This window comes from Sciurus vulgaris (assembly GCF_902686455.1).
Source record: "Sciurus vulgaris genome assembly, chromosome: 4".
Lineage (NCBI taxonomy): Eukaryota > Metazoa > Chordata > Mammalia > Rodentia > Sciuridae > Sciurus > Sciurus vulgaris.
In genome coordinates this window covers 26,837,133-26,863,970 of record NC_136464.1, presented here as the reverse complement: position 1 = coordinate 26,863,970, position 26,838 = coordinate 26,837,133, and the positions used below count along the sequence as shown (strand labels likewise).

The following is a 26,838-nucleotide window of genomic DNA, read 5'->3' as shown; positions in this document are numbered from 1 at the left end:
GTGGTACTAGGAGCATAACTGTGTGTTTCGAAGCTTTCCCCTAAAGTGAGAAGGAAGATGGTAGGGGTTGGGCTCGGGAGATAGCTCAGCTGGTAGAGTGCTTGCCTTGCAAGCACAAGGCCCTAAGTTCGATCCCCAGTACTGAAAAAAAAAAAAAAAAGAAGATGGTAGGGTTTTCCAAGGCCAACAGCTGTGACAGATATTGAGCTGGTGTCTGCCAACCTTGCCCCCTAGTTCCTGGGTTTTAGCATATTACCTACTTGAGAAAATGACAGAGTAGACCCAAAATAGAGCATTTCATGGTTTTCAGATTAGGTCTGACCTCACCCCCCCAACACACACAGTTTTGGCTCCCAGGAGCAGGTTCATGGGTCAGCTGTCCCTGTGGTCCACAGTCCATGACCAATTTTTTGTTTCTTTTGCAGAAACAAACAGATTTTTCTGATTGGCAGTGTCAGGAGGATAGCTTTCCTGGAAGCTTGTTAATGGTAGAAGGCTGGGAAATGGTTTTGAACTTGGAGAGAGAAACAGAAGGAATTGGGCCTGTCTTATGTGCCTGGTTATAGTTTACCATTTAGATTGGAGGAGGGATGGCAGGAATTCTAGGACTTCTGCCTAGTTTAACTCATGAAACTGACTTGGACTTGGTCCCTTTTTTGCAAAACCTTTCTAGGCTGTCTGCTGGTAAAAATATTGTTGGAAATAGGTGGTTCATTGGATGTTATCAGATTTGTTTTCCTTATAAACCAGCAGAGAGAATTTGTGTGTGTGTGTGTGTGTGTGTGTGTGTGTGTGTGTGTGTGTGCGCGCGCGCGCGCGCTGGGGATCTAACCCAGGGCCTTGCATATGCTAGGCAAACACTCTATCAATGGTTATACCCCTAAACCCATTGTCAGAGGATCTTTAAGTACATAGCTACTTTCTACTTTTTTTTTTTTTTTTTAAATGGACACAATACCTTTATTTATTTTTATGTGGTGCTAAGGATTGAACCCAATGCCTAACACTCGTGCTAGGCAAGTGCTCCACCACTGAGCTACAATCCCAGCCCCTACTTTCTACTCCTTTAGGTATGTTATTTGATGATTGTGAAGGACATAAGTCCATTGTTTCCAGTAAGGTTGCTAAATCCATATCAATTATTCATTGTCACAGATACGTGTCTTTGGACCGCACTTGCAGTCATTATTTGTCCAAACTCCATGAAGACTTCATGCTTTGTACTATTTAGAGTAGTAGAATAGTCTCATACCAAATCTGAAAAGAAGGTTGGGAGAAAAAAGCTGTCAAAGAGCAAAGTTTGTATATCATTATTTTGGATAAGACCCTAGCTTACCACCAGTGAGAGAGACTGAATTACTCCCCTTTGTTTGGTCTTTAAGTTCTCTTATGAATCCTTTTAGGAGGTTATTCTGAAAGAGTCAAAGCAGATGTGTGGTTGCTAGGGCTGTGAGGGGTACAGAATTCTTTTGGGGTAACGAAATTAGAATCTGGTATTATAGCATTAGATAGTAGTGATGGTGGTACAACTTTGTTAAAATACAAGAAACCATTGCGTTGTATAATTTATAAGGGTAATTTTAAGGTATATGAGTTACAGTTTATTTTTAAAAAATTTTTATTAATTTTTTATACCTTTACTTTTATTTATTTATTTATTTGTTTTTTTATGTTATGCTGAAGGTAAAACCCCGTGCCTCACACGTGCTAGGCAAGTGCTTTACCACTGAGCTACAACCCCAATCTCAGTTTATTTTATTTTATTTTTTTAAAAAGACAGGTCTTTCACTATATTGTCCTCGAATTTTTGGGCTACCATGATCCTCCTGTCTTAGCCCCTTGAGTAGCTGGGATTACAAGCATGCATTACCATACCCCGCTTTATAGTTCAGTGTTTAAAACTACAAATGTAGGCTGCAAAGGCAATGGATTCACAGTTCTTTCTCATGTGTCTGAACTCTGGTGGGAAGGCTTTGAGTGTAGATGCTGCTGTGCTTTGGACCCATTGCCCAGCAAAGGCAGCATAAGGCTCTGTTCAGCCTCCTGGCCCAGTTTGTCCTTTTATGTCTCTCTCATTAACTCAAGGAAGCACATGGCTTTTATATTTAAATTTATTCAAGCTGTAATCTTTGACATTTGAGTTAGCTTTTAGTACAGTTTTGCATTTATAGTAATATATATTATGTATTTTCTCTATCCCCAAAGAATCCGTTTTAATCTTTTCCGGATGCAAATTTCAGACTGTCTTGTCCCATCTCCCCTCTCTTGCTCTCTTTCCCCTCCCCCCACGGAGTGTGTTTGATCAGGTGTGGCAGGAATATCCACTGTCAAGCTGCGCCCTTTATATTAGTCAATATTATCCTTCTCCCCCCTCCCTGTCTGTCTGCCCCTTTGGGCTTTCCCAGTTGATTTATAATTTTGGAATTCTCATCGGAGTCTGTAATACAGTTTGTTCATTATTTAACCAAAACCTGTTTAATGAGCAGAGAGAGGCAATGTAAATGTTAGGCATGTTGCAGTGATGTACCTTTGTGCTTCTCAGAGCGGGTGGGTAGTTAACTCTGTGCTGCCTGTAGGGCTAGGGTGACCTGCACTTAGGGGTGGAAGGGCCACTGCTTCTTTCTTATATCTGCCCAAGCCCTCCTGTGGGTAGATTCCAAAGATACATTTCCTTTTAGTCTTCTAGCAATGTTGTGGAACTCTTGCATATTAGAGTTATGTTCAGTTGTACAGTTAGACCATGTGGTAAGATCTGTAGCATGGAATAGGGACATGGAAAGTAAAGTAAAATATCTGCATATTTGATACTGTTCTTGGTTTTAGGTCTGAGAGGAGCAGACAGTTTAGAAGAATGGTTCTGACTGACACAGACTGTGGTCTTTGGTCAGTTTGTTCTCAGACTAGATAAGTCCTTGCAAGCATTAGTATATTTTATCCAGTGTTTATGGTGTGTTTTGTGGTGGTGTCTGTGGTCATTTGTTTCCAGATTTAGACTGTCTTTGTCCTTGGTCTTTGAACTTAGATCTCTACAGAGATTCTTTTCTAGAAAATTTGATTTGCAGCAGGAAGAGAACATTCTAAAAGTATCACAACCAAAATTTTCTCTTATGGAATTACCTCTTAATGATATTAAAACCTTCAGAGCCAGGCTTGAGGAAGATTTCTTAGTGGCATTTGTGTGTCCATGTGTATGTGTGTGTCAGGGTCAGTGGACAGTTAAGGAGTTTGCCTTTTTAGTGCTAAGAACTTAATGTGAAGTTTCATTTGTCAAGATTGGGGATACTCAGTGTAAGATTAAGCTCTAAAGGCCCATTATAAGCACTCATTTTATCTTCTAACTTTTTGAAACCTTTTCTCTGGGATTCCCCAAGATTTGAATTCCTTCAGGGCCTGCATTATTGAGTTGCTTCTAACCAATACTTATTGAATATCTGCTACATACCCAGCATTTTTTTTTAGGCATTTAGGCATTGAGTCTGTAATGGTCAAAAGAAAACAACAGTCAAATTTCTAGCCTCATATTTTACAAGAGTGTTGACTGTCTCACCATTCCAAATCTAACCTTTGTGGACTCCACTGTATGCTCAGTGATCCCTATCAGGTATGAAATGAATGACAGGGGTAAGAGCAATCTATGGCCATCTTTTCTTATTCCTGCATAACAAGTTGAGTAAACGACTTATAATGATAACTTAAATGTTTTTTTATTTGACTTTCTTACATTAAACTCTTATGGCCAGAATTTAGATATCCCCAGAGACATTAGTGGGTTGTATAGAGTGATTCTGAGGTATAGATATTTCTTTACTGTGCTTATTGGGACAGCAAGAAATGATGTACTTGAGTTTTAGAGGAGCAGGTGCTCGGAGAAAGTGAATGTGTTAGGAATTTATTTAAATATAGTTTATCCTGGACAAACACACCTGTAGGGTTCAGTGTGTCTCACGCTTTGTGAGTTCAGAATCTGAACTGTGAGGTTTGAGTCCATCTAACCTCCAGAGGTTTTCAGAGAACATTTAAACAGAGTCTGGAAGTCAGCCTGGGAGGAACTATGACTTAACACCTGTCTGGCCTAGGCCTTTTAGAGATAACCACCTAAGTAGAAATGAAACTGTTTAAGAACGCCTCAGACCTCAGGTTTCATTTGGAAGATGGGAAAGTGTAGGGAAAAGAGATTTTTAGGGTCACTCTCAGGAAAAAGATTAAGAGTACATTATATGGGCTGGGGTTGTGGCTCAGTGGTAGAGAGCTTGCCTAGCGATTGAATGCAGTTTCATTTTTTTTCTACAGGGGTCTATAGTTTGCAGATTAGAGTAATACATATGTGTGTGTGTGTGTGTGTGTGTGCGTGTGTGTGTGATCATCATTAATCATCATGCTTAAAAGATTGAATGAATTATTGGCTTGTCCCACTTGAAATTGAACCTGTGTATTATTCAAGTCCTAAGAGGAGACTGAAAGAATCAAGTATGATAAAATTTGGTAGACAAATTTATGTAAAGAGCTGAATGCTGGGGGAGGTAAGGATGGGCAAAGTTATAAAAGTATCTGTTTCCTATGCTCTTCTTTTACTCTTTTGGTTTGTAGTAGAAGACTATATTTGTTTGGAGACCATTGGCATGTTAGAGTATGATTTGATAACTGGGCACAGTGGTATGCACCTGTAGTCCCAGCTACTCGGGAGGCTGAGGCAGGAGGATCAATTGAGGATAGCTGAGCAACATAGCAAGACCATGCCCCCCTCTCCTCCTCTCTCTCCAAAAAAGAGTGACTAGACTCTCCCTAATGTTCCAACTTGGACATTGTTCTAATGTGGACATTTCAGCACAGTTAGAGAGAATAAAGGTATGATTCCTTTTGTTTTTTATTTTGAGACATGGTCTTGCTGAGTTACTTAGGGTCTCATTAAGTTGCTGAGTTGGCCTCAAACTTGTAATCCTGCCTTAGCCTCCCAAGTCACTGGGATTACAAGCATGTGCCACGGTGCCTGGCTTTGATTCCTTTTTTCCTTAGTGAATATTCATATCAATAAGGTGGTTCTAAGAGGCCAGTATTTTGATGATTTTTACTTTGTTATTTCTTTTTGCTTGGACCTTCCCCAAATGACCTCTAAACCTTCTTCATTTGATACTTGTAAACCAAAAAAATTTCCCAAACATTTGTCTCATACTCAGGATTAGAAATGATGGCACCTAGTCTGACTTCTCATGAGTCCAGCTTTCTCTTTTTCTCTCCCTAATACCCAGTCACACTTAGCCATCAAAACTAGTCTGTTGGACACATTTTATACTACATCTATCAGAAATGGAGTTGTGAAAAAAAGGGGAAAGAACATTCTTAACAACTTAGCTCTCAAAAACAGGCAAAGAAACCTGATTTCTTTATAGCAGATTAGTGGGTAGTGTAGCAGTGTGGTCTGTGGTGGGGGTCAAGAATTGCTGGTGTTGCTGTCATTGCCTTTGTCTTCTTTTGCCTGAGGCCTGAAACTTCTCTCTGGGTATATGGCCAGCTAGCCATGACAGCAGTCAGTTAAGGAAAAAGAGAGAAAGCCAGCTGCTGTTTTTGTTTCTAACAAGGAGGCAGGCAGAGTCCCCTTCTTTTCCACCCACTCAAATTCAGAGCAGATGCCAGAAGGGTTTTGGAAGCCAAATGTTTGAAATTCAGTGTGCAGTCTTGTGTGTGTGTGTGTGTGTGTGTGTGTGTGTGTTGGGGGGATGGGTGTGTATGGGACGTTGAATCCAGGGCCTCACACTTCCTAAGCAAGTGTTCTACCACTGAGCTACATCCTGACCTTTTTATTTTATTTTATTTTATTTTATTTTATTTTATTTTATTTTATTTTAAGATAGGCTCTTGCTAAATTGTTCAGGTCGTACTTGAACTTGCCATCTTCCTGCCTTAGCTTCCCAAGTAGCTGGGATTATAGGCATGCACCATCATGCCTGGCCAAAGTATAGTATTGATTAAAAGAGAGAGTGAACAGTTTTGTTTCAGCCTTGCCCCACCTATAACCACCTTCCTATGCTCATGGATACGTAATCGATCACCTAATTTTCTGAAGTGATATTGAATATGTTTATGGAAACGATGAGTACTTTTTTTTCTCTCCTGGCATTCATTAGGAGATAAAATCAGGTATAATACAAAATGTAGATTAGATTATTTCAGCACAGATAATGTTATTAAGAGAGTGGTAAACACCTAGGCGTGGTGGCACATGCCTATAATCCCAGCTACTTGGGAGGCTGAGGCAGGAGGATCTCAAGTTCATAGCCAGCCTTAGCAACTTATTGAGGCCCTAAGCAACTTAGTGAGACCCTGTCTCAAAATAAATGTGGCTCGATGGTTAAGTGCTCCTCGATTCAACCTCCAGTACCAAAAAAAAAAAAAAAAAAAAAAGTGATAAATGGAAAGCAGTGACTGCTTTATACTGTGTTTTGCTTCAGGGTGCTCCTTAGTAATTTTTGGGACTTTGTTCCTTTCCTTTGTTCTTTGTGGACCCTGCAGGACTTAGATGGACAAGCACTCCTGGCTGCCTGTTGGCTGGCTTCTCATTGAGTGTCTTTTCTGTAACACCGGCCTTCTGTTACCACTGTAGGTTGAATTATGAAGGGCTGCCACATGTGCACAGATCACAACTGACTTTTCCTTGTTCCACGCTTATTGAGCAATTACTTGCCAGTTTGTGAAACTCGTATTATTGCCTTGAGTTTCTGGCCCAGTGTGAAGTGGGGGCATCCAGGAAGTGGCCTGATAGCCTGTACATCAGAGGGCAATAATTGGCATTTGATTTGGTGGAAAGGCAGGGCCAGATGTACTGTGGGAGCAAGAGTTTTCTGTAGTTTGCCAGGCAGCTTGCTTCCAGGTGTCCTGGAAAGCAACTTGAAAACTGGAGGCTAAGGATATTTAGGGACATTAATTGGGGAGGAAAAACATCAGAAGGACTCCAGTGTTATCTCAGATGGGTCCTGGACTAGGAAAAATCCTCTAAGTAGGAACAAATGAGATTTCTCCAAAATGGTGGGAATTTTTTTCACTGATTATTTTTTGTTTTCAAGTAAAGTAAGTAATTGGCAGAAAATAAAAATAAAACATGAGGTTTTTTTTTTAATTGGTGTATTTATTTCTACAGGTTGGATTCATTATATTTGTTTATACACATAACGTAATTTTATCAGTCTCATTCCCCTTTACTTTCTTTCCCAACCCTCCTTCCTATTCTTGATCCTCTTGCTCTACTCTACTGATCTTTCTTCCATTATTGTCATTGTTGTTATTGATACTGTTATTTTGAGATAGGGTCTTGCTAAGTTGCTCAAACTGCCAGACTTAGAATCCTCCTGCCTCAACCTCCCAAATAACTGGGATTACAGGCACATGTCTATGCACCTGACAGAGTTCAATTATTAACAAGTAGCCATATTTGCTTTATCCGTTATTTTTTCATGAGTCATTTGAAAATAAGTGGAGACATATTGACATTTTACTCCTAAATATTTAGCATTCATCCTAAATTAATTACATCAAAGAAACTTGACAGCAACCTGCCAATATTAGCTAATATCCAGTCATATAAAATTCTTCCATTTGTCCTGAAACTGTCTTTTGTAGCTCTACTTGGTTTTATAAATCAGAACCCAAGCAAAATTCTCATTGCATTAGATAGTTATGTCTGTTTACACTTTTAAAATCTTATCACATTCTTTCACCATCCTTTTTTTCCCTCTTGGCATTGACTTTTTAAAAATTTATTATTATTTAAAATTTTTTTTTTAGTTGTAGATGGACACATACCTTTATTTAATTAATTAGTTTTTTTTTTTTAAGTGGTGCTAAGCTTTGAACCCAGTGCCTCACACATGCTAGGCAAGTGCTCTACCACTGAGCCACAACCCCAGCCCTGGCATTGACTTTTCGAAGAAACCAAGCCATTTATCTTTAGAAATTTGTACATTCTGGGTTTATTTTGTGTCATTAACTTATTCCTCTATCCCATATATTTTCTATATACTAGGATTAGGGTCTTAATTAGATCAGGTTAAACATTTTGGGCAAGAACCTCATAGGTGATACTATGTATTTCACATATTGTTGTCATTTTTGTACTGGGGATTGAACTCAGGGGCATTTTACAGTGAGCTACATCCCCCGATTTTTTTTTTTTTTTTTTTTTCCGGTGGTGCTGGGGATTGAACCAAGGGCTTAAGCAAGTAATCTACCACTGAGCCACATCCCTAGCCCCTGTGTTTTGTTTTTTGAGATGGGGATCTCACTGTGTAGCCCAGGCTGGTCTTGAACTTGTGGGCTCAAGTGATCCTTCTTTCTCAGCCTCCTGAGAAGCTGAGAGTACAGGGTTATGCACCAAGCCCAGCTGTGTACTTTTATATTATATCACTATAAGAGACACATTCTACCAGGTTGTCCTGCTATTAATGATTTTAAGTTTCATTGCTTGCTTCTGGTGGTGCTGCTGTATCTACTCATTATAAAATATACTAATTTTTCTCTTTGCATTAGTAAGTAATCCATGAAATAATATGAATCTCCTAATGGTCACCCATTGAAAAGTCTTTGCCTGAATTATTTATTTTATTGGGTGACTCAATGATGATTTTTTGTTGTTCATTCTGTATTTACTAGCTGACATTCTTGCTAAAGAACTACTTTCTCTCTTCATTTGGAAGATAAACCATTTTCTCCTAAAAAGGCGGGATAAATGCTTATTTCCCTTTGATTGTAAATTTTCAGAGTAGGAAGTTGATGTAAATAATGATATTAGTGGGGCCAGGGTTGTAGCTCAGTAGTAGAGTGCTTGCCTAGCACTGGTGAGGCACTGGGTTCAATCCTCAGCACCACATAAAAATAAATAAATAAAATAAAGGTATTGTGTCCATCTACAACTACATTTACATATATATAAATGACCAGTGAGAGCAAATGTTGGACCCCCCCATTGTTTACTTATGAATAGTTAATTATTTGAGGTTTTACAATTAATTATAATCAGTATTATTTTATAAATTGTTCGAAGTGTGACCAGAGAACCCCCCTTCAAACTGGTTCCTTTGTTCTTTTTTTTTTTTTTGGAATGCCTTTATTTGTTTATTTTTAATGTGGTGATAAGGATCGAACTCAGTGCCTTATACATGATAGGCAAGCGCACTGCCACTGAGTTACAGCCCCAGCCCTTCCTTTGTTCTTTTGACATGACCACTTAGTAATTCATTGCTTTCTGGTATAGGCAGCCAGCATTAAGCAAGGGATGGGGGAACAGGAAAAAAATGAAAGTTATTAGTGCATCACTTATAATAAGAATAATTATTGTTTTGTGAATCTTGTGTTTCAGTTAAAAATGTGTATATTCTGGGTTACGATGTAAACTGTCATTGTGTTGGTTATGGTCAAAAAAGTCTGAAAGCCTGTTAAAAAGTGCTTGTAATTTATTCCTGTTCCAGCACTGGTTTGACTTTGTCTCTCTGCAATATTATTTCTTGGGCAAGGAGACAGAGTGTTGAATTAGGGCGCCTTTCCTCCCATTTTTTTGGCATTCTGTGAAGGACTCTGTGAGGTGTCATATATAGCCCCTTGACTTTTGGGAACTAGTGGACTACTAAATCTGAGTTTCATCCCTATCAGCTTCAGTCTCAGTTTCAATAAAATAATTTTATTTAGATGGTTGTTTCTGGATAACTCAGCTTTTGCTAGACAGAGAATAATTTGAGCCCCATTTGAGTCATTACAGCCCTGGAGGTTGTTAGAATAAATATTCTTCCCCAAGGAAATAGGGATTGTAGATTTAATTATGACTGACAAGTCACTTTGTATCTTGTACCTTATTCCTTTTTTGTGATGTTAAACTGGGTGTTCAGACATATCATCTTTTTGAGTACTTTGGGTAGGTCAAGAAGGGAGTCATTTGTACTGGAAAGACTGTCAAACAACATGTCCTCTGGGAACTTTTCTCGTAGCAGAAATTCATACACACACACACACACATGTGTATATATTAAGTCAACAAAAAATCTTCTTTCTCTCTCTCTCTCTGTACTAGAAATTGAACCCAGGGGCCTTTTACCACTGAACAACATCATCTCCAATCCTTTTTATTTTTTATTTTGAAATAGGGTGTTTCTCATTTACTGAGGATCTCACTAAGTTGCTAAGGCTGGTCTTCAACATGTGATCCTCCTGCCTCAGCCTCCTGAGTCACTGGGGTTACAGGTGTACACTACCCAGCCTGGCTAACAAAGAGTTCTTGAGCACTGGCTCTATGCCAGAAACTGAACTAGGTAGTTTTGAAGGGAACTGAGACAGTTTCTATTCTCATAAAGTTTATGGTCTAGTGTGCTGGTGATTTGAGAAGCTCTGGAATTTGAGTGGACGACTGGGCACTGGTTTAAAGTCTGCCCAGCTTCCTCATGAGGCATCAGGAAATTATTACATACCCTGGTTTATGGAAAGAGGTTCTAGGATGATCAGAAGAATAACAGTGGTGTTGTCTACATTGTATATCCCATCCTCACCCTATATCCCAGCCCTGACTGCTTAGCAGTGACCATGGAAATACTATTTGTACGGGTCTTGAATGTCTTAGGACTGATTAGTCCATTTATATTGGCCTTTGATTAATAAGTCTGTGCATCTCAGAACTGAACTGAATACAGTGGGTAAGGTAACCAGGGCTGATTATCTTTTTTAATTTTTTAGTTATAGATGGATACAAAACCTTTATTTTATTTATTTTTATGTGGTACTAGTGATCTAACCCAGTGCCTCACACGTGCTAGGCAAATGCTCTACCACTGAGTACCAGCCCCAGCCCCATGACTGATTATCTTTAATTGTTTTGGTACTGGGGATTGAACCTGGGGGTGCTTAATCACTAATCCACATGCCCAGCCCCCCTTTTTTATTTTTTTATTTTGAAACAGAATCTCGCTAGATTGGTTAGGGCCTTGCTAAATGGCTGAGGTTGGCCTTGAACTTGAGATCCTCCTTCCTCAGCCTCTCATGTTGCTGGAATTGCAGGCATACGCCACTGTGCCCTGTCAATTATCTTTTCTAAAAATAAAATTCAACTTCGCATTTTGAGTCCTCTCAGCCTTGGACTTATGACATAGTTGTCAGGATTTTAAAATCTAGGACACAAAATAAAGATTTGAGGAGCTATTTAGCTAAGGTGCTAAAAGAATGAGGAAAGCTGTTTTTTCCAACTAAAGTCTAATAGTTTTGAAATAATGTTGTGTTTTTAGTAGCAACCTAATGTCTCTAGCCGAGAGGTTTCACATAGGAAAGTAGCAGCAAGACCTTTATAATATTGACTCCATAATCAGTAAAACTTCTTATCATATATTTCTCCCTGAATTCCAGAGAAAGGACATGGAAGTAGCCCTTGGGAACCTTGGGATCTCAGAGTGTCCTCTTCCTTAGGAAAAGTATTCCTAGGGTTTTCAAGGGCAGAAGGAGGTAGTGAGGTAGTAAAGTGGTTAAACAATGGTTAAGGTCTTCCTAAAAGAGAAAGTTGAAATTGGATATTAGAGTATAATTGTATTCCTGAGAAAGACCTGTGACCTGTCATTTGCTTGATAGTTTATTGTGTTCTGAACTTAAAGTGCAGGTTTTTTTTTTCCCTTGCTGCTTTTTTTCTGGTGAGTATATATCCAAGGTATATTGTTAATAACTATTAGAGCCAAATACTTTTTTTTTTTTTATGGTACTGGGATTAAACCCAGGGGGACTCTACCACTGAACTTACATCCTGTGCCCTTTGTATTTTTTTTTAATTAAATTTTTTTTTTTTATTTTTTTATTTTTTTTATTTTGAGATGGAGTTTCATTAAGTCTCCAAGGTTGGCCTTGAACTTAGAGTCCTCCTGCCTTAGCCTCCCCAGTTGCTGGGATTATAGGTGTGTACCACTGTGCCTGACTTGCAGCCAAATACTTTTTGTGACAAGGACCTGGTCTTTTTGTGACTTTGGTCGAGGATACTAGTTTTTGGTACAGCCTACCTAGAAAGCATTGTAGGGAAAGTAGTCAAGGGAAAATGGACTTCTGTTATTAGAATCCAAATAGGACTCATTAATCCTCCCAAGTGAGCCCAAGATTAGCATCTTAATCAGTCTCATTTCAAGGGTTTTAAAAACTCCTTCTCTAGGTTTTATAAGGGAGAAAATAAGCAGTAGCTGCCCTTGGTAGAACTGTTTTGTATTTAGGAAATGGGTGATTCTACCAGGTTCTTAAGTGATCCTAGATAAGCCACAGGCTCAGTTGTCAACAAAAGTGGATTGTGTGAATTCAATAAAGGAAAATAGAGAATGGGAAATACTTATGTTGGTAATAGTCTTCCTCCAGAAGCTCTAAAGTGAAGGAAAAGTTGACTTACTTCCCTACCAGAGGTTGTTTTATTGCTGTCTAGAGTGTGAGTTCTTTCCCATTTCCCCATTTACCTAATTGGTGTCAGGACATTTCATTAGATCAACTGATAGTGAATATTTTTAAATTTTTATTTGGAAGTAATTTCAAGCTTACAAAAAAGTCTCCCATATGTCCTTTTGCTATTCTTTTTTAAGTTAAAAATGGCCATACCTTTTATTTGAAATTTGATGTATAAAATATTATTGCTTTGGTATTTCTAATTAATAAGCATAGTTTTGCATAATAAAGGAAATAAATTTTAATAACACTTATTCTAATCCTTATATTAGCAAGGTTGCTATTTGTTTTTATTTTTCTCATGATACACAATGTATGTATATATCTAAAATTATTTTTTCTAAATCATTTGAGAGTGTGTTATATATGTCATGGCCTTTTATTCCTTAATATATCACTGTATATTTTCTTTTTCTTTTTTTTGCGGTGCTGGGAATCGAACCCAGGGCCTTGTGCTTGCAAGGCAAGCATTCTACCGACTGAGCTATCTCCCCAGCCTGCTCACTGTATATTTTCTAAGGACAAGGACATTCTTTTACTTAATCTAAGTATAGTTATCAAGAAATTCAACATTAATCCAATAATTTACTATTCATACTCTGATTTTATCAGTTGTCCAATAATAAAAGTTTTAGTGTTTTTTTCTCCCCAAGGATCACCATTTAATTATTATGTTTCTTTAGTCTACTTTAATCTGGAGTAGTTCTTCAGTCTTTCTTTGTCCTTTATGACATTGACATTTTTTTATAACTATAGGTCATTCTGGTCCATCATTATGTTCCCTTGTTTCCTCCTTCCATCCCTCCCTCCATCCCTGCCAGCCTCTCTCTTTCTCTGTCTTTCTGTCTCTGTTTTTTATTTCTAGTTTGCCTTGTGTTTCTTCATGATTAAATTCAGGTTATGTGTGTCTGGCATGAATGTACATTCCACTACTGATATTGTGTCTTTCTCAAGGTATCACATCCATTGATCACCCAGTCAAGTGTTAGCTGGTTTCTTTAAAGATATTTTCCTGTTGAAACTAATAAGCCATTTATGGGGAAATATGTGAAGACCATATTCCTCATTACCCACCCCCATCCTGTTTATCTTCCATTGTTGAGTCTCGCCTGAAAGAATTTCAGCTTGCAGCGATGGTGAATTTTGAATGGTTGCTTAAAAATTTAGTGTGTATGTTGCTGAGGATAAAACCCAGGGCCTGGAACATAGTAGGCCAGTGTTGTATCACTGAGCTGCATCCCCAACCCCAAAATATTTGTTCTTAAATGATTACTTTTTAGGTGTGGACACAAACTGTCTTCCTAGCTTGCTTGTGTTAGTTTCTCTTCCTATGACAAACAATTGCATGTCCTAAATGTCTATATTTTATGGCTTTGGTGATGCCAGTTTTTTTTTTTTTTTTTTTTTTTTTTTTTTTTTTTAATGTAGTAACTAAAAAGAGTTTTGAAAATTGGAAAAGAACTGGTTCCATGTGTCTTAATTGGGGCTTGATAATTATGGCAGCATCACCAAGTGGAATTTGTTCTCCACTCAACAAACAGCATAAATGCTTTCATCTAACCTACATTAACAACAGCCATGTGGAATTGACTCCCTTTTTTCTCCCCACCTCTGTTTTTTGATGGTGCTGGAGATTGAACCCAAGGTCTCTTGCATGCTAAGCACATGCTTTACCACTGAGCTATACCATAAGCCCTTCCCCTACTCTTTTTGGAACCTGGGATTGAACCCAGGAGTGCTTAACCACTGAGCAACATCCCCAACCCTTTTTTATATTTTATTTAGAGTCAGGGTCTCACTGCGTTGTTTAGTGCTTCGCTAATTTGCTGAGGCTGGCTTTTTTTGTTTGTTTGTTTTATTTTGGTTTTCATTTTATTTTGATTATGTATTACATAACACACTGCATGCTACATAATGTATCCAATAACGGCAGGGGTAGATGACCATACTGAGTTTTTTCCATCAATCAGGAAAATGTTTCCTTAATCAATGTTCTCCAAACCCTTTGATTTATAGTAACTATTAACTCCGGATATGCATCTATCTCTTTCCATCAAACTCCACTGGTAAGGAAAATGAGCAATTCTTTTTTCCTTGCCCCGTTGGTGAACCTGTGGATGTAGGCAGTGACCACTCCCGGGATAACCAAGCACACGCCCAGTATACCGAGACCTGGAAGAATTTCGAACCAAATCCCTACCCCTTAGGCTCCTTAGAGGTGACCCGGTTAGGTTCCTTTCGCAGTAAACCCCGAGGCTGGCTTTTGATCCTCCTGCCTTAGCCTCCAGTGCTGCTGGAATTATAGGTATGTGCTACCGTGCCTGGCTCCTCCCCCTACTTTTAATAAGTGGGATTGGCTATAAATTTATGATCCTATTTCACATTTTATTCCCAAATCATTTTAAAAGCTTGATTGGACTCATTAAGAATTTCTACTTAAGCTTTTAAAAATCTGTGAGGTTTGGAAATACCCATTGTATAGGATTTTTAAGAAAGAAGAAGGTTAGAAAAACATTTCCTCTTGTCACCCTTTTCTATCTTTCCCCCTTGTTTCTCTACATTTTTCCTATCATTCTTTTGAAGGATTTGATTAATATGCATGACTGAATCTCCTTTGAAAAGAAAGAAAAAGAAATATTGTTCTTCAGGCTCAGGTTCTTTGCTCTTATTTCTGTGGAGAGTAGACTAATGATATGACCATTACTAATGAAAACCTTATCAGTTATCAATTATATTTTATTAAGGGAATCTTGCTTACATTTTTTTTTTTAAATAATCACTTTATTTATTTTTATGTGGTGCTAAGGATCGAGCCCAGTGCCTCACACATGCTAGGCAAGTGCTCTGCCACTGAGCTATAGCCCCAGCCTTCTCATAATTTAAAAACAGAGAGAAATGTAGGGAAAGAAAAGTAAAGAACTAGAGAGGTAGAAGGTAAGGAAGAATGAACCACAAGGGATAAAAGAAAAGAACTTGGAATGTTGGGGGCAAGGGTGGAGAGAAGGACGAAGAATACAGACCTGCTAAAATAGGAAAATGGAAGTTACCCTAGCATTTACCTTTACTCTGTCCAGTGTTGGGGCTTTCTCCATTTCATGAGAGTGTGCTAGGAAGTAGGAAGAAGTGGGGTGAATGAAATAGTCATATCCTTGAATCTTCGGATCCATCTACTAAGAACCGAAGTGTTCACCCTGTAATAAGGTGACTTGATAGCCTGATCCTAGTGGGTTAGGGTGGAAGAGGCTATTAAGTGATGTTTTTTGGATGGCTAGCATTAACAGAGTTATTTTTAACCTCCTGTTCAATCTCTTCATTGTTCAGGTTCCTCTACTGGCTACCATGAGAGCAGTCAAAATTAGCAACTATATGAAATGAAGTACCTCTTGTCTCCCCAGTCACTTCCAAAATAAACAGGGAGTAATACTCTTCGTATTTTGTCTCGCTTTACTCTGAAGGCTAGCAGTAGAGGAAGCATGGATTAGAGTGTAGTGATTTCTAGGCTCTACCCTCTGGACAGATTCCCCTCTGAGTGCTCCAGCTGAGTGACAGGACCATGTGGCAAAAGTGCAGCTGGAAGTATATCATCAGCAGATTTGGGTTGGGTAAATATAGCAGGGGCAGGATGTCAGTGTGGGAGATGGATTGTTCTGGGAAAGGAAGTGTTGTCTTTCGTCTGAGAAACAATTTCCTGTACTTCTGGGACTTTTGCTTTCTTCTTCTTTTTTTTCAGGGCAGAACAGGAGTTGGCAGGGGTTGGGTACACTTGTTGAATTCTATCTCTGAGTATCTGTCTATTCCTACATTTGAAGTTGGGAGTAGAAATCAGATTTATTAGAACCACTTAGGAACTATATCTGATAAATACCCATACCTTAAACATTTCACTTTTTGCAGTCTTAAAGAACCTGCCATCATAGAACCTCTTTTTAAAAAGTATCTCTTCTTTGGGTTAAATAGACAAGGTGAAAGGCAAAAATAATTATACAAAGAAAACCAGCTCTATTGAAAGTCAGACATGAGGCACCAACTGGCAGGAAACAGCTGTGGTGTTTCTGGGGGCTAGATTCTTCCACCCGAGAACTTAACTCTTCAAGCTCTCCCTATTATCTGAGCTACTTAAGATGGTTGAGTATGTACTAACACTACATAAAAGACTAAACTTTTAAATTATTTAATATTTTATAGTTGACTAGAACTTTACAATTTATAGATATGTATTTTAAACATCCTTTTAAATAGTCTTTTGTTTCAGAATACATTTAGATTTACAGAAAAGTTGTAAAGAAGTTTTCATATACCCTATATCCAGTTTCCCCTCTTATTAACATCTTATATTAGTATGATACATTTAATGAAACAATATTGATATATTATTATTTTTTAGAATTTAACCTTTATTTTTATTTATTTGTTTTTTATGTACTGAGGATTGAGTCCACTGCTCACCTGTGCTACGCAAGCACTCTACCACTTAGCAACAACCCCGGGCCTGATATATTACTATTAATTAAAGTTCACATTTGATTCCTGTTTTCTTGGTTTTTAACCCAATGGCCTTTTTCTGTTCTAGGAGATCATATTACATTTAGTTCTCATGTCTTTTTGGGCTTCTCTGGGCTATGACAGTTTGCCTGTGTTTTTATCATTTAAGTTTCATAGTATCTACAAAATAGACTATGCTTTTTTAGCATTTTCCCTTTATAGATAAAACTCAGGCTCCAGGGAGGTTAAATAGCATGTTCAGTAAAATGTTCTATTACAATGTGATTATGACTTAGGAAAAAGCGATGAGGTAACTTACTTATTTGCTTTGTGTGTTGATGAGGACAGAATTAGCATTAACCTTTAAGAGAGCCATATACAGAAGAAGAACAAGAGACATGTCAATATAGCTTCTTCCTGGATCCTTTTATTACTTGGTGCAAATTAACAATATTAATCAAAAATCTAGCAGATATCCCTTTTTCTTGTTGATTCTGCTATGTCTAACAGGAGGTGATCTCAGAGAATCCTAGACTGGTTACCCAGAAAACCTGTTCTCTGGCAGCAGAGTTCAGGCTGCCTTTTGGTCCCTGGTGTTGTGTACCCGACTGAATAGGAAGGTCTGCTAAGAGCATGACATATACATTAACACAAGCAGGTTGTTCCAGCATGTGTGGAAGTCACTAACTGGGAATAAGGAACATGCAGTTTTCAGTTCCAGTGTCTAATTGGGAAGGCTGAAGTTCTAGCTTGGGGTTAGGAGATTCACAGAACTGCAGTGCTGAGAGAAAGAATGAGTAAAAATCCAGCAAGACCTGGCAAATACTGGCCCAGAGTGTCCCATGTAGAGGGATAAGTGAGGGGGAGAAGAGAGGGGAGGTAAGGTTGTAAGGTTGTAACGATCCTACTGTTAAATGATTATCTCAGGGTGATGGAAACTGTGGCAGTACAAACCATCAGATCTTTTTTTATTTAACTTTCATTACAAAATAATTTATTACAACACAGCATCAGCACGACACCTATGTACAAGCACACAGCACTCCTGACTATCCTACCAAGGGGCCCTTTTTTTTCCCTTGCTTTGTGAACCTCTTCTATCAAATCTTTCAGATGCTGGATCTCCTTGGCCAGAGAATCTGCCTTCTCTTTCAGAGTCTTGTTCTTCTTTTCCAACTCTTTACACTTATCAGTGAGAGCCTCCTGTTCTTCCCTCTTCTTCTGGTGGTACCTGATGGCTGCTGTCTTATTTTGCTCCAGTTTTTGCAACTTTTTATCCAGCTTCTTGCTTTTTACTTTTGGTACTACCATCTTATCCTCAGAAGGGTCATAAGGTTTGGGGCGGTTAGAGTCACAAGGGACACCTGGAGATGACAGGCTGACATTAGGAGAGCCCCTTGAGGTAGAAGGTCTATGTTGGAGAGAACCCAGGTTGGATTCTGGACTCATAGAGATGCCACTGTCATTATGTGAGGGGGCATCTTCCTCTACATACTGAGGGATCATGGTACTGTAGGCAGTAGAGCGGCGCTTCCTCTCTCCTTCAGAGATATCCACTTCACTGCCTAGCTCTAAGCTAAAGGAATGATCTTGAATAGAGGAAAGGATCCCCTGGGGAAAGGGAAAGAGTTTGCAAGAATGTGAAGGGAGCAACCTGGTCTGTTTTTGTTAAACTCTCTGGGAAATGGCCAATTAGGTTCACTGTCTTGGGGGTGCTCCTTATTAATCTCCTGGACTAGGAGGGCAAAGAGATCATGTGTCATTTAGTGTGGCCAAAAGTTCATCTGGCATAAACCAGATGATCTTTTGTGTTTGTTTTTGTGGTGCTGGGGATTGAACCTAGGGCCTTGGGCATGCAAGGCATGCACTCTACCAACTGAGCTATATCCCCAGCCCAAATATCAGATCCAAAGGGAGGGAACAGAACATGTTGACTAGAGATGTAAAGATTGTACCTGGATCCTGATAGGTAAAATGCTGTAACTTAGGCTGATGGAGAGTAAGCATTTATTGATAACATTAACAATCACTTTTTATTAGAGCAGTTTATTTTTTAAGTTAATGAGAAAGCGGGTGGTTCTCATTTTATTCTTTTATTGTATAGAATTGTGAGCATAGAGGTAGGTTTGGAACCCTTTGGTAGTGACTGTTGCTTCCTTTGGTTAACCGGGACTGGGAAAGGCCTCACTTTTTTTTTTTTTCCAAAAGGAAGCTGTAGAAATATCAATATATAAAACAGTGAGAAAGAGTTTGAGGAGATTTGTGTATGTTGTGTATATTCATGGCATCATGGAGTGGGATGGGGATGGGGAGGAATTATAAATCACCAATTATAGGAGTCTTAAGGCACAGGTAACTGAGACCTGCTAGAATGTTACTGAGGAGTGTTACTGTGCAAAAGTGTTAACACCTGTGGTATTAAATGCCACAGAATGAACCTCAAACTCTGAAAATGTTTTTGCCTCAACAATTTGAAAGAGAAAAATGTGAAAGTCAAAGAGACAGTATATAGAAGGAGTATTCAGAGTGCCTCTATGAGAAAATCATGCCCATGGGCATTTAAGCTGCCCATTGGTGAGATTTAAGCTGTCCTTGTGTAAAAGGAATGCCTGGGAGAGAATCTCTTGTTCAGTGCAAGACAGGAGACAGTGGAAGTACCTGTTTCTCCAGAGAACTCTGAATTGAGCTGTGATGGAGGAGTGGGAAATTCCTTACTGTGGTTTTGTATCATGAGAAATCTTCATGAAGTATCAGTAGATGCAAGAGTCTCCAAGCAGGAGTTTGTTGCAGGCTTAAGAAGCTAAGGTTCAGTAAGCCTCTAGCCAGAGTACAGACAGAAGCCCCACTGACATTCCTTGCGGCGACCAATTTGTTGAGTAGAAGACTACCAGGTATATTTCACTTTTGTAAGAATTCAAAGTGACTATACCAGAGACTGAGGTGACTGCTTATTTCTATAAAAACTACAGAGGGAACACCATGGGCTTTAACTAGAACTTGCTCATGATTTCCCAGAAGGAAAGCTTATATCCCATTAAAGTACTTTAGAAAAATAAAATCAAATTAGAGGTAAGAGAATTTTTAATTTTCAAAAGCTTTTTAAAAAAACTGAGGTGAAATTTATATAAGATTAACCATTTAAAAGTGAACAACTGGAGATATAACTCAGTTGGTAGAGTGCTTGCCTTGCATGCACAAGGCCCTGGGTTCAATCCCCAGCACTGCAAAAAAAAAAAAAAAAAAAGTGAACAACTTAGTATCATTTAATACATTGACAAAGTTGTACAACTATCACCTTTATCTGGTTCCAAAACTTTTTCATTATCCCAAAAAGAAATTCTGTACCCAATAAGCTCCTGGGTTTCCCTTGTACCCAATGGCTAATAACAACATCTGCATTTCTTCTCTATTGATTGACCTGTTCTGGATATTTCATGTCAGTGTAACCACTTTTTGTGTTTGACTTCTTTCACTTCACTTTTTGAGGTTTATCCATGCTGAAACATGAATAAGTCTGTCATTTTTTTTATGGCTGAATAATATTCCATTGTATGTGTTATCAAAATTTGTTTATCCATTCATCCACTGAGGGACATTTAGACTGCTTCCATCTTTTGACTACAAATGTGTGTGCATATGTGTATATATCAGTTCTTTTGAATGTGTACCTAGGAATGAAATTCCTGGGTCATATGGTAATTCCGCGTTTAACTTTTTGAGGAACTGTGAAATGGGTTTCCTTGGCAGCTGAACCATTTTCTATTTCCATCACCAATGCGCAGGTGTTCCCATTTTTCCCATTTTTCATCAATACTTGTTGTTTTTCTTTTTGTTTGTTTGTTTTTTTTTGTTTTTTAAAACTCCAGAAGTTTTTGAGACTTCTTAGGACTTTGTTTTGTTTGTTTGTTTTTGGTACAGGGGATTTAACCCAGTGATATTTAACCACTGAGCTACATCCTCAGCCTTTTTGAAAACTTTTTTAAAAATTTTGAGACAGAGTCTCACTAAGTTGTTGAGGCTGGCCTTGAACTTGCAATCCTCCTATCTTAGCCTCTCGAGCAGATGAGATTACAGGTATGCGACACTGTGCCCAGCTTCCTTCTATTTCTTATGCATTTCCTGGCATGCTTCTCTCTTGAGGTAATTGGATGGTTCTTCTGGGCTAAATAAGCTTCTGTGCTAAATATTGACTTTCTTCCAAAAATTGCCTCAAACATAGTGAAAATAACTTATTCTGGGTGCCTAGACAGGGTTGAAATATGACTTAACAACAACAACAAAAGAGTTACACTTTGGATCTTGGGAGCAGATGGCATTTCTGTATTCATCTGCCATCATAATCCTGAACCAGGCAATGGGCTGGGTCTTGCTGACTATACAGGAGGCTGTTTGCTTACAGATTGCCAGTTTACCCACCTGCTTGCAGAATACCCTTCTGAAGAGGGGATAGCTCTAATTTCTGATAAGTGACTGGTTCTTTTTAAGGTTCTATATATATTTCAGTAGTTATTCCACTCCTTACTTATTTTGTTTCAGAAATTGAATCCAGGGCCTCATTCATACAATATACATGCTCTACCACTGAGCTATACCCCCAGCCCATCCTTCTCTATTTTAGTTCACTAATTTCTGCTTCTTGTATCTTTATATTTTGTGATTTGTCTAATAGTAGTCACTATGATTAATGTTTTGGTGTGTCTTCTCTAAATTTATTTTTCTTTTGTGAAAATTATTTTGTTCTTGTGGAAGGAGAAAGCTGAAGCAGGAATCTTGGATATTGAAATTTCTAGTCCTCTCAGTTTTCTCAGAAATCTAACTTTCCTTTTTTCTTCTCGACACTGTTTTCTCCAGTTTATATATTGAGTAATTTTTCCAACTTTTAGAAAAATTGCTTTTTTGCTATTTAATGTGTTTGCTGTGTTTTTTCCTTGAAATATTTTAAATCAGAATACATTTCTGTGTTTATTGCTACTGTTGACTACCTTTTTAAAAAATGTTTAAGCCAGTTTCAAAGTAAACAAAAAATTGTAGTCTTACTGTACCCCTCCACCCACTGATACATACTGGTGTTGGGTTGGCAAATGCGTCCTAACCATTGATCAAACAAAGTCAGACTTTGAATAAGGCTTTATTGTCAGGTGTGATGAATGACAGGTATGTCTGGATTTGGTCTTAAGAGATTTGGGGATGTAAAAGCATGAGGTTTTTTTTTTGTGTGTGTGTGTGTGTGTGTTTTTTTTCCCCCTCTTCCCATAGCGTACTATGGTCTATAATAGGTTGAGTTGTAACATTCATTAAACCACTCCTCACATTCCCTGTTTTCAAAGCTTATCGGGATGACTTTGATTTAGTTATTTGGAACCAAAAAGGCAGTTTGTGGAGGATGGTCCAGAGTTATGTAGCAGTAATATATCAGAGATCAGACTTAGGTCCCAGTGGGATTATTCCCCAGGATTTATTTGCCTGGAAATACACATAGGAGCCAACTGGTATGTATGGAAAGCTTTGCTGGAATGCAAATTGGACACATTTTGTTGGGACCTGTAGGGGATTTTCACTGCTTCATAATTTTTCAAAGGTTTGTTATACATCAGACAGTCACTGCCTCTTCTTTAAATCTTTAAATCCCCCCTCTTTTTCCTGTTGTAAAGGTCAGATTTTTTTTGACAACTGTGTGCAGGAACAAGATTTGCTAAATCCCTTCATTTTTATTCATACAAATATCGGAATTCAGTGAGCATCAGTTATCCCAGCATTTAGAGGTAAGGAAAACTCAAGGAGAATCTTGTGAATCTCAGCTTAGTGCCAGACATATATCTCTGGGGATAAATTTGCTGCTTCAACTTTAACCCTTTATGTCTCTGAGACAACACCCTCACAGTGGCTTCCTTAAATAGGAAACCTACCTTTAACCGCACATGTAGGCTGTAAGACAGGTAATAAAACTACTGAAAGGGGACTGTGTTGGACTTTCCTGATGGGGCCATTTTAACTGTAACAATCCTTAGATTAGCATTGGAAGAGATGGACATTTTATTCCTTCCAGTGAAAAGTCTTCTTATCCTTCTTTAGCTTTTAGTAGTATCTTAGGCAATAGACCACTTTTAATTTGATGATGATTCTTTCTTACCCAGCAGATGAAATCATGGTATTATCTTTTATATATATATATATATATATATATATATATATATATATTATATATATATAAAATTATATATTATATATATATAATTTTTTTTTTAAGTTTTAGGTGGACATAATACCTTTATTTTATTTTTATGTGGTGCTGAGGATTGAACCCAGGGCCTCAGGCATGCTAGGCAAGCACTCACCGTGAACTGAGCCACAACCCCAGCCCTATGATATTATAAATAGTTTCTCCAACAGACTTTCTTAGTCTGATATTATGTTATGTTATCTGTGCTGTATAACAAATTATCACAAAATGTGGGAGCCTAAAAAATTTTTTTTAATGTTTCACAGTTTCTGATGGTCATGAATCTGGGTGCTGATTAGCTAGTGGTTTTGGCTTAATGTTTCTCAAAGTATCATCCAGGGATTTAGTTATTTGAATGTTTGACTGGACTGGAAGATCCATTTCCAAGTTCACTCACATGGCTTTTGGTCAGAAACCTCAGTCCTTACAACATGGGCCTTTCAATAGAGCTGCTGACAACATCAATGCTGATGTTCTCTGAGGCAAATAATCTGAGAGAGAGAGAGAGAGAGAGAGAGAGAGCAGAAGCCAAACTTTTTCTTTTATCTTTTGTGATGCTGGGTATCAAACCCAGTGCCTCACATATGCTAAGCACACACACTACACTGAGCTATATCTTGAACCCAGAAGCTGTACTTTCTTGTCCAACCCAGCCTCAGAAGTAACATATGGCCCCTTGTGCCATACAATATTGGTCACCAAACCAACCCTGATACAGTCTATGAGGTGATTACACAAAGTTATTGGAAGTCATCTTTGGAGGCTGACCTTGCAGGAAGTTAAAGGAAAAATTTCGAATGTTGACTGAGATATTAAAGATTTTTTTTGGAGGTGGGGTACTCGGGATTAAACCCAGGGGCACTGTGCCTCTGAGCTATATCCCTAGTCCTGTTTATTGTTTATTTTGAGAGAGGGTGTCACTAAGTTGCTTAGGACCTTGCTAAGTTGCTAAGGCTAGCCTTTAACTTGTGATCTTCCTGCCTTAGTCTCCTGAATCGCTATAATTACAGGTGAGTCACTGTTCATGGCCATTTTTTTTTTTTAAATCTGGAAAGTTCTGTTCTCCCCACTCACTTCCTGCCTTCTCCCAAACTCTTTGTCTCTGAAATTATCCAGAGTGTATATAGCAAATATTTGTGTGAATAATACTTCAACATGTTAGTCTCTTATTTCTTTCTTGATATCTCAAACTTGAGCACTAATAAAAACACTTTTGTTTTCTAAAACAAGCCCAGTAAGGATAATCCATTCATCTCCCATCTCCCCTCTTTTGCTGGGACATTCATATCAAGTGGTCAAAGTATCCTTTTGTTCATGAGAGCCCTTCAATTGGATTCAGATAATCCTTTGTGGACCCTCAATTTGTGTACCACTGAGCCTTTAGAATTTGGTATAGATGAACTATACCATACATTATGGGGCCACTGTGATTCTTTCAGACTAAAATATATAGGACCTGATTTCTTTTTGTATTCTGTCCAGGAGCTGTGAAATGGAGATAAAGGCCTAATGTTTGGGAGATATTTAAAAACCAAATTACTGGGTTGGGGCTGTGGCTCAGTGGTAGAACGCTTACCTAGCACATGTGAGGCCCTGGGTTTGATCCTCAGCACCACATAAAAATAAATAAGTAATATAAAGGTACTGTGTCCATCTACAAAAAAAAATTACTTGTCTGTCACTTGACAGATTCATCTGGTTTATGTATACTAGTAAATAAGAACCTGAGGAGTTTTGTGCTATTCACCTTTCTAGGACTAGCAGGTCTATAGTCACATTGATTAGGCATGCACGAGGAGTTGCTGAAACGAAGTGGGGATTCTGTCGTGCCTCTGTGTTTGGTAACCATTTCAGCTGTGCGCGGTTATATTGATGTCTTCCCCTTCTTTTCCCTACCTTGGCATATGCCCGCCTCCATACTTGATTGTGTTAATGAACTTGTTCAGTTCTTGAGGGGGATAAAATGGAGAATCAACTTATTTTCTCAAAAATTTCAGAGGACCTTTGGCTTCCTAGAAAGTTGCCTGTGGCTACAAATGAACTTCAGGTCTCATATTCCTGTTGCCAGTGACGGTCCAAGTAGAAAATTCCATGCCTGAGAAAACCCACTGGGTGTTTTTGGTTGTTTTTTCACTTAGGCTGCACAGAACCAGAGAGGATCCAAAATTGTGTTTAACTCTATAGAATATAAGTAACACTAATACTGTAACTATAAATAAAATAACAGCTGGGGATGATAGCACACTCCTGTAATCCCAGATACTTGGGAGACTGAGGAAGGATTGCAAATTTGAGGCCAGTGTCAGCAACTTAGTGAGATCTTGTCTCAAAAGTAAAATTTTAAAAAGGGGTAGGGGTGTAGCTCAGTGCTAGAGGGTTTACCTAGCATATGTAAGGCCCTGGGTTCAATTCTCAGGACTGCAAAAAAATGAGTTAAAAAAAGTAAATAAGTGAATAAATAAAAGTAATAAAGCAGACAAACAAGAACAAAAACATTTTTACCATAAAATCACTATTTACTTCCTCTAATCCTTATCATTATATAAATATAATTTAATAGTTTAATCAATATGCCATATTTTTTATTCATTTAACATGATTTCATGCATGTACTGATATTTATCATCTTTAATGATAATATAGAATATATTGAATTACAATGCCATATGTTGGCTATTTTTTAATTTTTATTTTGTTCTGTATAGTATAGCTATCTTTGTATTTATCACATTGTTTTTATTTTAATTGTTTTTATTAATAATTGTACCATTAGTAGGGTGACTACATTTTATAGCTCTGCTACTACTTGTATTGGATTTTCTAATGTATTATCTTTGCTAATTTAATTGACTGTAATTTGTTTTACTTTAGTTACTAGCATTTTCTCAAGTGTTTTACTGTTTGGGCCTTTCATTATCTGTTCTTTTTTGCTACTTATTTGACAGAAACTGGATTATTCTTTCAGGTTTTATCAAATCCTTTTATATTTCAATAATGCTTTTTGTCTTTTCATATTTGTTGCCAGTATCTTTGGGCTGGTTCTACCTTACATATTTTTGGTCCTCACAGAAAGTTGCTCATGCATCAACTAGTTTATTGGTGCTTGAAGGGTAGAAATAAGAATTCCTGAATGAGCCTTTGGCTCAGGGTGTGCTTGGGAGCAGCAATGTGTGTGGAGAGAAGGAATTTAAGATGTAAGGAGGGGAGATGAGGACAAGGGTGACACCAGATCTATAAATACCCTAAGATCTAGCTTTGTACTTTGAAATAGGAATTAGATCACTTTCATTGTCTTCTCCAAGTTATTTTCTGGTTGACTGTGAAGAAGAGGCATTAGGAATTTGGGAGAAAATGTTACTCTTTCAGCCCTCAGGAAAGTGAAAAAATCTGATACTGATCAATTCAGTCTCTTGTTATTTCTGTTAGGTAGACAGTCTGGGTGTGAGAACTTGTTTTAACTAGGGAAAAAAATTAACTAGAAATAATTTCTTAGATTTCTAAATGAGAAAGTAGAATTCTAAACAGTGAAAGGCCTTATCTTTATTCCTTTACCGTGGTACCATTGCTGAGTGTGGACTTTACCACATAAAAGAGGAGCTGGTGACCTAATATTTGTCATTCTCACCATTGACAAAGATCCCATTTTATCTCTATTATAGGCTGCCATGGTTATTATCACTGGACTCTGCAGTTATATACCCATA

The 26,838-nt window shown here is 38.1% G+C and overlaps 1 protein-coding gene and 2 pseudogenes across 3 annotated transcripts in view; 1 reads left to right on the top strand and 2 right to left on the bottom strand.

The window, feature by feature from the left end:
• GBF1 (golgi brefeldin A resistant guanine nucleotide exchange factor 1) overlaps positions 1–26,838 on the top strand; it is a 121,756-nt gene that overhangs the window by 15,226 nt on the left and 79,692 nt on the right.
• Positions 14,295–14,907, bottom strand: LOC306660201 (NADH dehydrogenase [ubiquinone] 1 alpha subcomplex subunit 1-like; annotated as a pseudogene). Its single transcript has 2 exons — positions 14,904–14,907; positions 14,295–14,634 (listed from the first exon to the last, which is right to left on the bottom strand). The product of its transcript is annotated as an NADH dehydrogenase [ubiquinone] 1 alpha subcomplex subunit 1-like (transcript).
• LOC306658667 (cyclic AMP-dependent transcription factor ATF-4-like) lies at positions 17,878–19,784 on the bottom strand (annotated as a pseudogene). Its single transcript has one exon. The product of its transcript is annotated as a cyclic AMP-dependent transcription factor ATF-4-like (transcript).